The 15,905-nt window shown below is 40.8% G+C and overlaps 1 long non-coding RNA gene across 3 annotated transcripts in view; it reads left to right on the top strand.

Moving 5' to 3' along the window:
- Positions 1-14,975, top strand: part of LOC139079719 (uncharacterized) — a 139,345-nt gene extending 124,370 nt beyond the window's left edge. For 2 of the 3 annotated variants that reach the window (XR_011533600.1, XR_011533601.1), the window contains exons 2-3: positions 13,861-13,989; positions 14,711-14,975. This is a non-coding gene — a long non-coding RNA (uncharacterized lncRNA). Of the gene's footprint in view, positions 1-13,860; positions 14,234-14,710 lie in introns of those variants that run through there. The other variant, XR_011533599.1, reaches the window with a different exon arrangement.
- Positions 14,976-15,905: the final 930 nt, after the last annotated feature.

Raw genomic sequence — 15,905 nt, 5'->3', positions numbered from 1 at the left:
TTCATTTTAATCTTATTTCCAAATGATAGATTAAACTGGGTGTAGAATGTCAGGTTGACAGTGGTCAGCCTAACAGCTATCTCTTTGTTGGTAATTTCTCTTTCCTTTTTTTGTAACTTTTAAGAATTTATCTTTGATACTCAATCATATTGATGTAAAATATCTTGGGTATAGATTTTATTTCTTATCTAGGACCCTCTATGTTGATTCGATCTGTTTTTGAAACTGGGCAAATACTGTACGATTCAACTTATATGAGGTATACAAAACAGTCAAATTCATAGAAACAGAAGGTAGAATGGTAGTTACCAGGGGCTGAGACTAAAAGGAAATGAGGGGCTGTTGTTTAACGGGTATACAGTTTCAGATTTATAAAATGAAAAATTTCTGGAATTCTGTTTCACAACGGTGTGAATATACAAAACACAACCGAGCTGTATATTTAAAAATGGCTAAGATAGTGAATTTTATGTAATGAATTTTTTTATCACAATAAAAAAACTGGAAAAAAATTAGCCAATTCTCCTATGAATGTCACTCTCCTCTGGATTTACATTCTCTTTATTAGATGCATACTGGGTAGTCTTAGTCTACCCTCTAGGTCTAATTTTATCATTTCTCTCCTTATATCTATGAACTGCATTTGAGTAATTTCCTCAAAGCTATATTCCAGTTCACTAATTCTCTTTTCTTCTAGTTTCTTGTATCATCCATCCATTGTGTTTTTAATATGCACAAATACATTAATTTCTATAATTTCTCCTTAATTCTTTTTAAAAATTCACCTATTATTTTTCCATATTTTGTTGCTCTTGACTTATTATACTGCATTCATTTATCTCCTTTTACCACTTTAAATATTCTTACTTTAGAATCTCTGTCAGATTGTCTAATTGTCCAGTTCATTCAGCATGAATTTTTCCACTTGCCCATATGCTGATTCTCCTTCACTGTGGCTTGTTTCCTTGTGTGGAACATAATTTTTACCAGGAAGTCATCTCAGTAGGCATGGTTATGTGGGAGTGACTTGTGCTTTGTCTTATGGAAGCATCCCTATGGATTAGTTTGAGATTAGCTGGGGTTTTTTAATATTAATTTTTTATTTTGGAGTCTTAACACCTCAAAGACTATTGAATTTGAACTCTATGAGTAGGGTTCTGGTTTCCACTTATGGCCCTGGAAGTGGAGGGCTTTAGTAAAATCCATATTTCATTGATAGGTCATTCTTTAAGGCTCTTGTCTGTCTAGGGTTTCAGTTCACCCAGGGGAGCAGAGCCCATATTCATTTATATAAACTTCCTCACCCCCCCCCACCCCCCACCATGAATTAAGGAGCAGTCTACAGTAACAGCTCCACCTCCAGGTCCCTCTGCAATGCTGGCATTGTGGGTTTCCCTCTCCCTGCTTTCAGATTGACTATTATTTACTTTTTTATTATATTTTATCTAACATTTTTTATGTATATAGAGTAGGAGGTGAGGTGAATCTTTCCATGTAAGCCTCTGAGTCGTATACATGAGTGAGTTAGTCAGGCCAACAGAGTAGGAAAGGGTATGTCAACTAGAGAAAAAGCATAAGAAAAGAAGTGGGAAACAGCATTGTGGACTCCTTGGTGACTTAGCGTAGGTGGAGGCTGGGGCTCTGAGCTGCCTCAATCCAGGCTGCTCCCCAGTCCCAACACAGTCAGCTACTAGAAGGAAGGCTGTGCAAATTGCAAACATGAGCAACAGATAAAACTGGGGTCAGAGATGATGGCGCTGTGTCTGCCATGAAACTGGAGACATTGAGGTGGGGGGCAAGTAAGGCACTCTGAAAAAAAGCCAAGTCAGAAAATGAAGTAAATAAATGGATCTGCTGCGATCAACTCAAAATATTCTGAGAGTGGGGCAGGCTCAACTGGATGTTTCTGACCGAGGCAACCCCTGGCCTGGCAAACCACATACCTTACACACAAGTGTGAAATGTACATGCGCATGTGCATGTGCGTTACTGCAGAGGGGATTCAAGGTTGGGGAATAAACTTTTGAGCAGAACATGCTTCTTCTCCCATGTCCTCATGGCTGGCCTTTTGCGGTGCATGTGGGTGGTATAAAAACTTGGCTCCCGAACGTGTGAGGAACTTGGTGCCAGGGAGAGAGCAGTTTGAAAGTGGAGTATCTGGAAGAGCTGGAGAGGGAAAGATGGGACGGGTGTTGGAGCAGCACTCTATCCTTGCTATTCAGGGAAGATGCTCTGGGAAGAAAGAGACTCCGGCCTTGCAAATACACCAGGGAAGAGGAGACCACTTTGTGAGGAGAGTTTGAGGCAGTGGGTTTCAAACTGGCTCCTCGGAGCCCCGGGATTCTGTAGGAGGACCTCAGGAGTCACTCTTGGGAACAAGAGCAAGGCTGAGCTAAAATATCCTTGCAATTCTATTCCCAACAGAATTGCTTCTGCTTTTAATGGGAAGGGGAGGGGACACAGGAAAATTTGGTGTAGATTTTTTATCCTTTTTTTTGTTGAGGAAGATTAGCCCTGAGCTAACATCTGCTGCCAATCTTCCTCTTTTTGCTGAGGAAGACTGGCCCTGAGCTAACATCCATGCCCATCTTCCTCTACTTTATATGTGAGACGCCTACCACAGCATGGCTTGCCAAGCAGTGCCATGTCTGCACCCAGGATCCAAACTGGAAAACCCTAGGCTGCCAAAGTGGAACGTGCACACTTAACCACTGTGCCACCGGGCCCGCCCCATATCCATTTTTGTCTTAAGATAAAATCCATAAAATGTAAAATTTACCATTTTACCATTTTAAAGTGTACAATTCTTTTAGTATATCCGTTATGCTATAATGCTGTACATTAGATAATGTTATCGTTATCTAATTCCAGAACATTTTCATCACCCCAAAAACTAACCATATCTTCATTAAAGTCACTCTTCACTTCCTATTCCCCTGTTCCTCCAGCCCCTGGGAATCACTAATCTTTCTCTGTCCATGGATTTGCCTAATCTGAACATTTCTAATACACGGACACATACAATACACGCCTGTTGTGACTGACTTCCTTCACTTAACGTAACGTTTTCAAGGTTCATCGGTGTTGTGACACACATTGATATTTCATTCTTTTTTATAGCTGAGTAATATTCCATGGATATAACACACTGTGTGTATCTTTTCATCAGTTGATGGGCATTTGCTTTCTTTTCACTTTTGGCTGTTATAAATAGTGCTGCCATAAACATTCATGTGCAGGTTTTTGTTCAAAGGTGTGTTTTTAATTCTTTGGGGTTTGTAAAGCTTTAAATGAAAGAGATTTCACAGCTCCATCCTCCATGCGCCCAAAGGTGCTTTGCACCACTGACTCTGGGGAATGGTATAATTAATATTTCTTAAATAGGAGGGTAAATACCTCTGGCGGTTGGTACTCATGTGCCTGTGGGTACACAAAGCCAAGGAGGAAACGTGGTGTATCCTTTTGAATCAAAGTTACTTAAAAACTGAGTGGGCAGGGGGAAAATAATGTTTTTATATTAAATGCAAACACATATCCAATATTTCATTGATTTTCAGACATTCATGTTTTAACACCTTTGAAATTAGGATGCATTTTACAATCAAGACTGTGTCCCAGTTTAACTTGCAGTGTTTTTTCTTTCTTAGTGATAAAACAAGGATGAGTCTTACAACAAATGCATCTCAGATTTCACAGATTATAGTATTATGGAGTACAATCTACAATTCACATATAATTTTAAAGATAAAAATAGGAGACTTTGGAGCTATTTGGAGCTCGTTGCAGTTTATGCATGTTCCCGTGACCACTCCTTGCCCCCTGAAGCTGTAGAATACAGTACTACTGCCCAGCACACCAGCATACCCCACAGCCCCATGGAGAAGGCTTTGCATGGCACCCTCCAGGGCACTTACCTAGTGTCTCTCTCTCTGACTTGGATTTATATTGCTTCCCTCACCACAGGCTCCCGGATGCACAGCCCTCTCTCTAACACTCTACTTCAATGTTGAGTAATCTCCCTTTCCTTACCTCCCCTCCGTGTAGCTGAGACCAACTGACATTTTCAAGAAGAATTTTACTAAAAAAGCTAAGGGAAAAGGAAACAGAAAAAAACGAAGGAAATCAAGGCAGCCCAGAAATTGCCAAGTTTTCCATGATCGCATGTCTCATGTTACTGTCCTATAAGAGTGAAAAAGAACTATAGTGAGACCCTTCCATTTCAGCGGAAGTTAATAACGATTCTGAAGCCTTGGCTCAAGTCCAGCTTAGCGCAGGATCAGCTGTTGCTTCTGTTCACCTTCTTTCACCCATAAAGTGAGAGTCTTGGCATCATGATTTCTTGGATTCTTCCGTTGCTGACATCCTACAGCTTGATTCTTTCGAATAAGTTCTGGCCCAAACAAAATGCCACATCCTTTGTCCATGAAATGGCTTAGGAATCACTTGAAGGGCTATGAAAGTAAAACCTCTTGCCAAAATCATGAAGAGAGAAAAAGAACACACAGCCTCGCTGGTTTAACTCATGAAAACTAGCTCTGTATTTTCCAAGCCGTGTGGTCACTGAGAAGGGGTTAGTTCAGAGTTGAGGAGTGCACGTTAGCGAAGCTTTGCTAACAACCATTCAGATTATTTTTATTTTCTTCCAGAACAGTCTCTCAGAAAAACTAATTTCAAAATGAATGAGCAAATTTTCCCAAATCCAAGAAAAATAACAACAACAACTTAACTTTGAATCTAAACCACGTTCCATGTGCCAGTGACTGGCTGAGTACTTCTGAAATCAGGATGGGGGATAATCCACAGTGCCTACACCGCCCATCACATGCTGCCTTGTCTTTGTATTTGAGCTTGTGATAAGGGTCTGAGGGCTCCTCTTTGGGAGCTGATTATTTTTGACATCTGAGGGTCATCCTTTCTCTATGCATTTTGCCTTGTGAGAGAAGCACATTTAGCAGGAGGGGAAAAGCATTGCATCTCTGCATTTATTCTGGATAACAAACTAACATACGGCTAAAGACAGGTTGAGGCATGTTACGAAAAAACCTATCAAAGTTGAGTTCAATCCAAACCATGTCTATGGGAAAGGTTGAAGTAAATGGGACTGTATAACATAAAGAGAATCCTCACGATTTGGGTGGTAGGGGTAGGAAAGAAATTATCTGCAAATATGTAAAGATATATTACATAAAAGCAAGATTGGGCTCATTCTGTGACATGGTGAACAGCTATTGGTACAATATGCAGTGAACAGTACACCTTTCTAGTAGTTAAATTCGCCCAAGATATTATGGCGTGCTTTGGGAAGATCTTAGTCCTTCAAGAAAGGAGATGTTCAAGCAAAGCCTGCTCACAATCAGTCATAAGAGCTCCCTAATTTGAATTTTAATAGTTAAGGGATAGAACTTCATTTTTAATATCCCTTTAAATCAGAAGTTCTAATAAACCCCAAGCTATGCCAGGGGAGATGAAACTCTCAGCTGTCTCACAAGGAAAGAAGAATATAGGCTTTGACTGCATTCAGGGCCTTTTGATTCAAGTAGAAATGCAACCCAACACAGCAAGATTTTGAGAACAGCAACAGCAAAAGCCCAGCCTGTCTCGCACTGGCGATATCCTAGTGATGTAGGTTAGGGATCATGGGTCACCTCTTTTCAGCATGTTTGTGCCGCCCTCCTGACTCTCAGCCCTCTCTGCAGGTTGCAGCCAGCCCTCTGGAAACTCTGCCCTGTTCCCCACCTACCACTTGGGGGAAAGCTGCCCACCAAGGCACCAACAGTGTTCACACCAGCAGACTCTTTCATGGCGCACTGTAATTCGGGCAAAAATGTTCCCTTTCAAGAAGGATGACCCTCTTGCCAGCAATTGCTTGGATGAAGTGCTCATTCAAACATGCTGGGCTTGTTAACAGCTCAGAGCACGGAAATCGTGCAGGTAATTTCTATTCGCCATCCAATCTGTTGCTTGCCCACCCTCGCGCCAGCTCCCGTTCTGTCCTTCCCAAGATAGATGTGACATTATACACACCACTTTACGATCCCTAACACAGCAGGTGCCTTTAGATACATCCAACACCATATTAATAAGAGTCCTAATGAAGAACCAAAATAATCTACCTGTCACAGAAGCCATGTCACCCCCTAGGAAATTAAAGTGGCAAATCATCCCACACGTGGTCTATTTTTCCTTTGTCTCCACTTCATTCTTTCTGCCTGCCCCCAAGCCTCTCTTCCTTATGTGTGCTCCTTCTTGCAGAGAAGTTTCAGCAGAGCTGGGTATGGTTGCTAAATGGCCTAGCCATTTGCTGTGTCGTTGGTGGGAAGTGCACTGAGCCAGGAAACAGAAGAGCTGGGTAGGAGTTCCAGCAGCCCCTCTGTTTCTCTGTCCAACAGGAAACTTCACTTTAAGAAGTTACACCAGGGCAAACTTAAAGGATGCTGCAGTGGAGATTGCAGATGCAAGCTTTACTCAGAAAGACCCTACTCCTGTAATACTGGCTACTGCAGATTGGGCAATACAGGGCAAGCTCCCTGCCCTAAACACGTGCATAGTCTGGCATATTGACCAGTTAATTTTTTCTGAAAAGAGCCAGATACTAAATAGTTTAGGCTTTACAGACCAGACAGTCTCCAACGCAACTGTTCAACTCTTCTGTTGTCTCTCAAGAACAGTCAGAGACAATATGTAAATGAATGACTGTTGCTGTTTTCCGATAAAACTTTATTTATAAAAACAAGATGGTGGGCCAGATTTGACCCTCAAGATGTCATTTGCAGGCCCCTGATCTAGTGGTGAGACGAACAAGATCCTACTGTTGCAGTGTTCAACAGTGGGTGATATGACAAGAGGGAAGGAGCTAAAGGTGGACAGAGAAGGCTTCCTGGAAGAGGTGAGGTTTGAGTCATAACCTGAAGGATGAAGAGCTGTTTGATTACTTGCCTGCCTCGTCTTCTCCCTCCACCATCATCTTCCCCAGTGGACTGCTCATCTGAGATTAGACTCAGATTTTGAGGTCCCTGAGCGCTCTAACTTATCATCATCTTAGCCATCTCTATACCTCCAAGATCGAGCTTAGTGCTTACTCATCATCAGGGCTTCATGCATGTTTATTGGATTAAAGAAGATTTAACTCTTCCCTGTTTTGACCATTCTCCCATCTGTTTCTTAGAATCTGGTCTTCCTGCTTCACTCTGTGCTATGCCTGGTGGAGACTTCATAATAAGGCAAGGGAGTCTTTTCACTTTGCTGGCTACTAGCTCATATTCTGGAGCCAGACTGCCTTTGGTATCATGCTCTCCCATTCACTAGCTGTGTGACCTTAAATGGGTCACTTAGCCTTTCTGTGCCTCAGTTTCCTCTTCTGTTAAAAGAGAATAATGATAGCATTTACTTTATAGGATTGTTGTGAGGATTAAATGAGTGACTATGAATACAGTATTTAGAAGGGTTCCTGACATAGAACAACTATTCACTAAATGCTGGCTATTATTAACATTATAAGGCTAGGCCTAGTCTTTTTTTAATAATCTTACATCTCCATGGCTGGAGGGGGAAAGAGGAACTGCTGGTAGCTGTTGACATTTATTTGGAAATTCTAACCAACTTCCTAGCTCCAGCCTTATTTGTTTGTTGTTTTAATCTCTCTGCCCTCAGCTGCTGCACAAGGAGAGGAGTTGATTGGCAGCTTAACTGTTTAAAATCAATATAAGAAGCACTTGGAGATTAAAGCAATTTAAGCAAGGTACTGGCTGTGGTTGGGAGCTGAAACTGCTCTTGAAGGAAACAAGGGGAGGAGATGAAGAAAGTGGGTCAGAAATGAAATGGCGCGAGCCCGTGTAGTAGAGGTGAGATTACAGCAATAGAGCGGCACGAGTTTTTCATCAGAGAGAGATTGTTTCTTTCTATAAAAAATAAAAGAAAATAGAACCCGAAACCCTAATCTCAAAATTGCTCCTGCCTGGTGCTGATTGTTCTCCTGATTTAAACACACTTGTCTCTACCCTCTGCTTCCAGCTGCCAAGCCCCCCACCCACACACATGCACTCACTTTCCCCTTCTCTAATCTCTGCAGGAGCTTCCTTGCCAGGGAGAGATGGAGAGATGGCATGTCAGCCTTGTTGCTGACACCGCGTAAGAGCAAATTCCACTGGAACTGAGCCACAGAGACCGGGTGAGGAGGTCCAAGAGTGTCATGGGGAACAGCTACCCCTACAACCATGGCTGCCCCAATCAGACGTTTGATTCAGTTAACCCAGTCTGGTCTCTCATAGTAGTGGGATCCACTAAGGGGAGCTGAATCTGCATTAAATCCACAGTAAGTTCAAAGCATTCTGGAGTAGACACGAGAGCCTCAGTGTGCCCCTTCCCTACCTGTCTCCGACATACATTGGAACCTCTCTTACTCATTCCTCCTTATTCTTCTTGCCCTACTCAGTCTGTATGCTAGGAGTTAAACTTGTATGGACTTGACAGTTCTTAATGCATCTCCCTAGCTACAACTCTTCCAATCTGGACCCCAATATCTCCCACCCTATTTCTACCACAAACTGGTCCCCTGCTGGGTTCACCAGATCCCTAATGAGGAACTACATGTGTTTAGCTTACTAGAGAGTTTCCATACTTTTGACTCCTGAGTAGATTATCTAAATTCCTCAAACAATGTTGGTGATTTATCACGCTCAGAGAACCAGGAGGAGGCAGGCACCTGTAGTGTTGGGGTGTCCAAAGATCTTGGAGGGTTTGGGACCCACATCAAACAAGACCAGTCATAAAGGAAAGATTTAACCACATGTGGAGCATTTTAAGCAGGATGGGCTTTACTTCTACATACTTTTGAGTCTCCTCTTTAAGACACAATCTATACCTCTCCCCTTAAAAGAGAAAAGGAGAGTTCTGCACAGAAGAATGCTAACTAATATATATCATTGGAATACTAGAATAGAAAATCACCATTTGGTAACCATCAAGAAATAATTGATTCAATGAAGGGTCAACAATAGAAGTTTAAGCCATTGGGTAAAAGGCTCTTGAAAAACAAGCTATTCATGGAATTTCAAACTATAATTCCACAGGTCACTCCCTAATTAAGGAAAAACATTCTTTATAATTGGACACACCTGGTGGCTACTACCCTAACCAAGTGATAAAATTTAGTGACACCAATCAAGACATAAACTGACATTGTGTGCCTTGTGATATGATTCAAAGTCAATGACGCATTATCTTGCCGAAAATGTTTAGCTGGAAACTATTCATGAGGAAACAGAAAAATCCAAAATTTTGGATACCTAGCCTGGACTCTAGAAAAATTGCCAATGACATAAAAAGCAATAAATAAACAAACAACAAACATACATACATGAATAAAGAAGAGAGTTGTTGTATATTACAGGACAATAAGGAAACAAAAAAACAAATGAAACAATAGAACTTTAATTGGATCCTGGATTTCTTTAAAAGAGCTATGAAGTATATGTGGGGAGCATTTGCGGTAATCTGAATATGGACTGCGTGTTAGGCAATCTCCATATCAGTGTTGAATTTCTTGGATGTGATAATGGTAGTACAGTTCTGTAGGACAAGGTCCTTGTGTTCTATAGATAGATATATTCTAAAGTGTTTAGGCTTCCAATGTTATGACGCCTGCAAGTGACTTTCAAAAGATTCAGAAAAAAAAGCCAGGTTGTGTGTGTGTGTGTGTAGATGTGTGTGTGGGTGTATGTACATACATATGCAAATAAAGCAAATGTGATGAAATGCTGGTGATCATGACTCTAGATGAAGGATATATATGCATTCAATACGGTATTCTTTCAAGTTCTCTGAAGGTTGAAAATGTTTTTGAATAAAAAGAGAGAGTTGGAAAAAAACCCACCTCTTTTAAAATGTAATTATTTCTTAGAGGGCATCCTGAGTGATGGGCCAAAAGTCCCCAGAGTGTCCCTATCCTTTCCTCTCCCCTAACCATTACACAAGGTCTTGACTTTGTCACTCAACGTTTCTCCTCACTCCACGCATATATTCTCTTATAGTAATGAAGATTTACTTGGGATGTTGTGATGCTGAACAAGGACAAAAAGGAGGAAAATGTATGTGGGCTAAAACTGGAGAAGAGTTTGCCAAGGGATCATGGAAGAGAAGTGTGGTCGTGGCAGTAATGGACTGATAGAAATCATGAGGGAGGCTAACTGTGTGCCCCAAGGTAGACCTTTGGCTTGACCATTATTACCTTCACTTATTATGGGTATCTTACTCTCTTTCACTCTCTTTCACCACCCTCTAGTCTTCTTATAAGCCACCCCCAGTTGCCCTAGCAACTAGATGGTGCCTAGCCAGTGTCAAGGACCTGAGCTGGGGGATATGGGTGTAACTACATCTGACTGAACATCTCCAGCTGCCGTCTTGGAACAAAAACAGGTCAGATTGTTTGGAGCCCTCTTTCTGACTTTGTCTTCCAGAAACTCTTGCATATTCTGTCTCAGGCCACAGTAGACAGAGCTGTTCTTTCTCCCACTTTGGCCACTAGAAAGCAGGGGACCCAAAGACTTGTGGGTCTGCCTTCTCCACCACTGACAAGCAGAGTGATGTTCTGAAAATCTTTGCTGTCTCATTTGCCTTTTGAAAATCCTCTCTAAAGGTTCTATTTCACAAAGCAAGCAAGGTCTCTTGACTCTCCTGCTTCTGTTGTTGCTGCTATTGTCTTGCCCTTTAATTAAATGTGACAGACAGGCAGGCATGTTTGAGCTGGAGGTAAACCAAGGCCAAGCAGAATCTGGGCAAGGTGTTCTTCCTCTTGAGAGGGGGAGTCTCAGCACAAAGCCTGGAGCAGTGTGAAGAGAAAATCGATAGTCCTCAGCCAAACTCATTTTCAGATGTGAACGGTGCTTAAGGGAGGTACATGGTGAAAAGTTTTTCTCTCAAGTTGTTTTTGTCATTCTGTTCATGGTTGTTGTCTTATGAACTTTGCCTACCAGTACAACTCACTATTTCAATGCCAACCTTAGAACTAGATAATGGTTTATTCAGAATAATGACAGTTACCGCATTTGGAGTGCCTCCTATTGGCTTGTTCACTGGGCAGTTTTTGAGATTCTACTAAGTCCCGAGCAGTGTGATACACTTATACCAGTTCGGGTAGAGGGACATTATAACATCACATCTCAAATACATAATTACCTACATTGATACATGTAGAGTGGTAAGGGTAACCTAATTAAGGACTGACCTAGTCAGCATAGGGACAGAGAAGGTATTGTGAGGAAGTGATATTGAGTTGAGATATCCAAAATGAGGAATTAGCTAGGAAAAGTGTGTGTGCACATCTGTGCTGTGTGTATGCTCAGCTTCATGCTGGGTGTGTAGATGAATGTGCAGTGAAAAGAAATTCTAGGCCAAGGAAAGAGTGTAAGCATAGACCCTGATGAGGGAGCATGGAGGGTGACTGCTGCTTTCACGGATTCACTCTAGTAAAGGAGAGAACCACGGAAACCAGCAGATTGTAGCAGTGTATGCTAGATGATCATAGCACTCTAGCTTCTTTGAGGAGATCTGGGGAGGCCCAATTTTCCCAGAAATATCTCCGTTACCCAGTGTCAGCAGAACCTTAACCTCTCTCACTGGCCAATTCTATCTTTGTGTTTTTCTTACCTTTTATTTTAGAGCACAAAGGATAAGTCATTTATCCTTTGGGTTTTTTTCCAGCAAATATTTACTGAGAGCCTAAAATGTGCCAGGCATGATTCTAGGAACTGAAGTTACACGGTGAACTAGACAGAAAGAATTCTTTTTTCATGAAGCTTACAGTAGGTCATCCCCACTCTATAAAGTCATGACTGCCTGGAACTGCTTCAAGGATAGCATGATCTTGTCTCTCTAGAATAAATGGCTTTTCTCTTTACTTCTATTGGCTTCTTTGAATATAATGTGGACAGGCTGGGGACAGCCTTTCCACCAGGTGGTGCTGGGAAAACTGGGTATCCACATGCAAAGTAATGAAATTGGACTCCCGTCTTACATCATATACAAAAATTAACTCAAAGTGGATCAAAGACCTAACCTTAAGAGCTAAAACTTTAAACCTCTTAGAAGAAAATATTGAGGAAATCTACATGCCATTGGATTTGGCAATGACTCCATGCATATGGGACCAAAAGCACAGTCAATGAATGAAGAAATAAATTAAAAACTTCATCAAAATTAAGAACTTTTGTTCATCAAAGGATATCATCGAGAAAGCAAAAAGACAACCTCCTGAAGGGAAGAAAATATCTGATAAGAGATTAGTATCCAGAATATGCAAAGAATTCTAAACTCAATAACAAAAACACAGATAATCCAGTTCAAAAATGGACAAAGGACTTGAATAGACATTTCTCCAACTAAGATATGCAAATGACAAGCATATGAAAAGATGCTCAACATCATTAACCATTAGAGAAATGCAAATAAAACTGATAATAACATACCACTTAGCACTTATTAGAATAGCTGTATTCATAAAAATGGAAAATAATAAGTGTTGACAAGAATACGGAGAAATTCAACCCTCATGCATTACTGGTGGGAGTGTAAAATGTTGCAGACACTGTGGAAATGAGTTTGGCGGTTTCTCAAAAAGTTAAACATAGAACTATCAAGTGACTCAGCAACTCCACTCCTAGGTATACACCGCAAAGAATTAAAAGGAGAGACTCAAACAGATATTTGTACATTAGTGTTCATTGCATGATTATTCGCAATAACCAAAAGGTAGAAAGAGCTCTAGTGCCCATCAACAGCTTAATGGACAAACAAAATGTTGTGTGTACATGCAATGGAATATTATTCAATATTAAAAAGGAATGCAATTTTGATGTATGCTAAAACATAAATGAACCTTCAAAAAGATGTGCTTAATGAAATAAGCCAGATACAGATGGGCAAATATTATGTGATTCCACTTACATAAGGGACCTAAAATAGGCAAACTCACAGAGACAGAAAGTAGAATAGAGGTCACCAGGGGCTGGAGGAAGAGGGGAAGAGGGCGTTCTCATTTAGTGGGTACAGAGTATTTGTTGAAGATGATGAAAAAGTTTTCAGTATAGATAGCGGTGATGGTTAGCCAACATTATGAATATATTTAATGCTACTGAACTGTACACTTACAAATGGTTAAAATGATATTTCATGTATATTTTACCACAATTAAAAAATTAGAAAAAAGGGGCCAGCCCTGTGGCTGAGTGGTTAAGTTCGCATGCTCTACTTTGGAGATCCAGGGTTTGCCAGTTCGGATGCTGGGCACAGACCCACACATGCCTTGTCAAGCCATGCTGTGGTGGCATCCCATGTAGAAGAACTAGAATGACTTACAACTAGGATATACAGCTATGTACTGGGGCTTTGGGGAAAGAAAAAAAAAAGAGGAAGATTGGCAACAGGTGGTAGCTCAGGGCCAATCTTCCTCAACAAAAAGCATACTTTAAAAAAATAAATAAGTAAATTTAGAAAAAACTGGAAAGGATTTTGAGTTTCCTGTGTAAACTTGAGAAAAGCAATAAAAATAACTAGTTATCAGGTCAGAAGAAAACAGATTCTGTATACATGTGCATTCGTGCACCCACGCATGCACTGTTGGAGATGGGGCAGCTCTTGAGAGAGTGTGGAGACCAGAGATGCTTGAGTATAATGGCCAAGGGATTTTAATGACCCAGAATGTTTAAATTTACATAGAATGTATATTTTTGGTGGGAGAGAGATGCGTATGACACCTGTCTCTTTACTACTGGGGAAAAGAAAACATTAGACAGAGAAATGAAAGTAAAAAAGAAGGCTATGAACTCCCCCAAAGAAAACATTTTATTCTGTCACTTTCAATTTTAGGTGACGATGTTGTGATTTAAGTTCCATCAGGACCTCAAATCTCTTTGTAAGTGGCATATTGCGTACTTCAAGGAAAAATATCTGAACCCCATGATTTAACAACAGAGAGAAAGGAAAAATCTTCGGGAGGTAAGATGGGAATGAGACAAGTAATTTAAATGCAAGGAACAAGAGGAAGATGTGACGAGCAGGAAATGGAAGAACTCCAAGAATACTAGAGAAATGCCAGTATTCTAGGGATCACAAAGATGTACTTGGTTCTTTTTCTAAGGCAGCGAGTGGATGTGTTGGAAGACACACACATGACACATGTAAAGAAAAATTGTTTCTTCAATAAAATCTTTTCATTTTCTACTCAAGAAAATGAGTAATGAAAAGTAAAATGAAAAAATACTTATCTATCTTTTGGCCTGTTCTTGGAGTGGATTCTTTAATTTTTTAATTTCTGGAAGCAATGGAGGCAATACGCCCCCTTTTCCATCTTAGAGAAGGTAAGCAGAAGTGATTGCTCACCCTTGTCAGCCTCAGCAGACCAAACCCACGCACTGCTTCTCCTGGGGGTGAGGAACCTGCCTTTCTGAGCTATGTTCAACGTGTCTGACAGTAGTAACATCCAATTACAACTTTTCCTTTTGTATGTTGGGCTCAACATATTGAAAAGTAGGTCCAATTTCTTCTATTTACTAATAGGAATAGGACAAAGCAGTAAGCATGAAACATTTATCATATCATGATGTGTGACACAAAGACTACAGAGTATTGCAATATTTGTCCTCCACTTTTATGGTAATTTACATGAATTCTCCCTTGAGACTTGAACCGCTCACACTTTCTCTTCTGTGTTCTCCAGGTAACAATGTATCAAGTCCACTCTTCTTCCCAGCTGAAAGAATGATTGTAACCCTGAAAATGGCCAGAATGCCTAGGCTTGCAAAGAAGGATTTTCCAAGAGTCCCTGACAACTTTTATCACTTTATCTTACTAATTGGGAAAAAAGTGAATGCTGTACTCTTCCAAGTATAGAAATCCTTGCATTTGACCAGAATCCACAGTAGGTTAAAGATGGAAGCTGGTGTTTTCTAGCAGGTTAGCGCCATTAAAATAACAACAATCAATCCGTGTGTGTGTGTGTGTGTGTGTGTGTGTGTGTTTAGTGTTGGGTTCACGTGTTTTCAACTTTATGCAACATGACCTACAAATAAGGTAAGGTCTAATTCGCCTCAGAATGTTGTGTTCAGGAATGACACTTCCAGCCTTTAAACATCTTGATGCAAACCTTGTAAACTCCTTCTGCAGTACACCATTTACCCAGTTAGGATCCCATGGCCTTGAAGGCAGTGGCCCTCCCAGCAGCACTGACAGAAGGATATGTCACTTTTTTACATGGATATACGCAATTTCTCAACCCAATATTAGAATAGCCTCATATTTTCTGTTTGAGGAATGGTCATCTATGGCACTGACTGTTCCTTAAAGCGAAACCAGATAGTATTACAGAAGCTGCAATGACCAGGTCTCTAGGACTCTGAGCTGAGCTGGGAAAACGGAACCTTGTGGTCCAACAGCATACGCTCAGGAGGTCTGGATGCTTGGGGTGATTACAAATTGAGCACAATTGCTTGGAAGAAAAAAAGTAAAATGACACTTCTGGGAGTCATGTCTGGACAATGTTACTTCCCAAGCAGATCTTAACTTTTTGTACCCAATAGAGACGGTATAAATGAAATCATGTCCAAGACCTGAAGGCACCGTTTTCATCTAGTTCTCTCTTATTAACTCCATAACTATTACCAATTTTTCTTCCTGTATGGACCTACAAATTGTATAGCACGACTCGCTTTGAAACACTACTCTCTATTTTTCTAAGCCTATAAAACAGTTTTATTATCCCTGTGGTTATTTTGCCCAATTCACAGTTTCAGCACCTTGGAGAGTCTAGCTCATTACACAGTAGGTAAACGTTGCCCGGATCACACATTGTCAGCCATGGCTACAAATTCCCATGATCGACCCCCTCCTGCCATTATGACCTCTAGAGCAGAGCT

Source organism: Equus przewalskii, chromosome 26, assembly GCF_037783145.1.
Source record: "Equus przewalskii isolate Varuska chromosome 26, EquPr2, whole genome shotgun sequence".
NCBI classification, from domain to species: Eukaryota; Metazoa; Chordata; class Mammalia; order Perissodactyla; family Equidae; genus Equus; species Equus przewalskii.
This window is presented reverse-complemented; position numbering and strand designations above follow the sequence as displayed.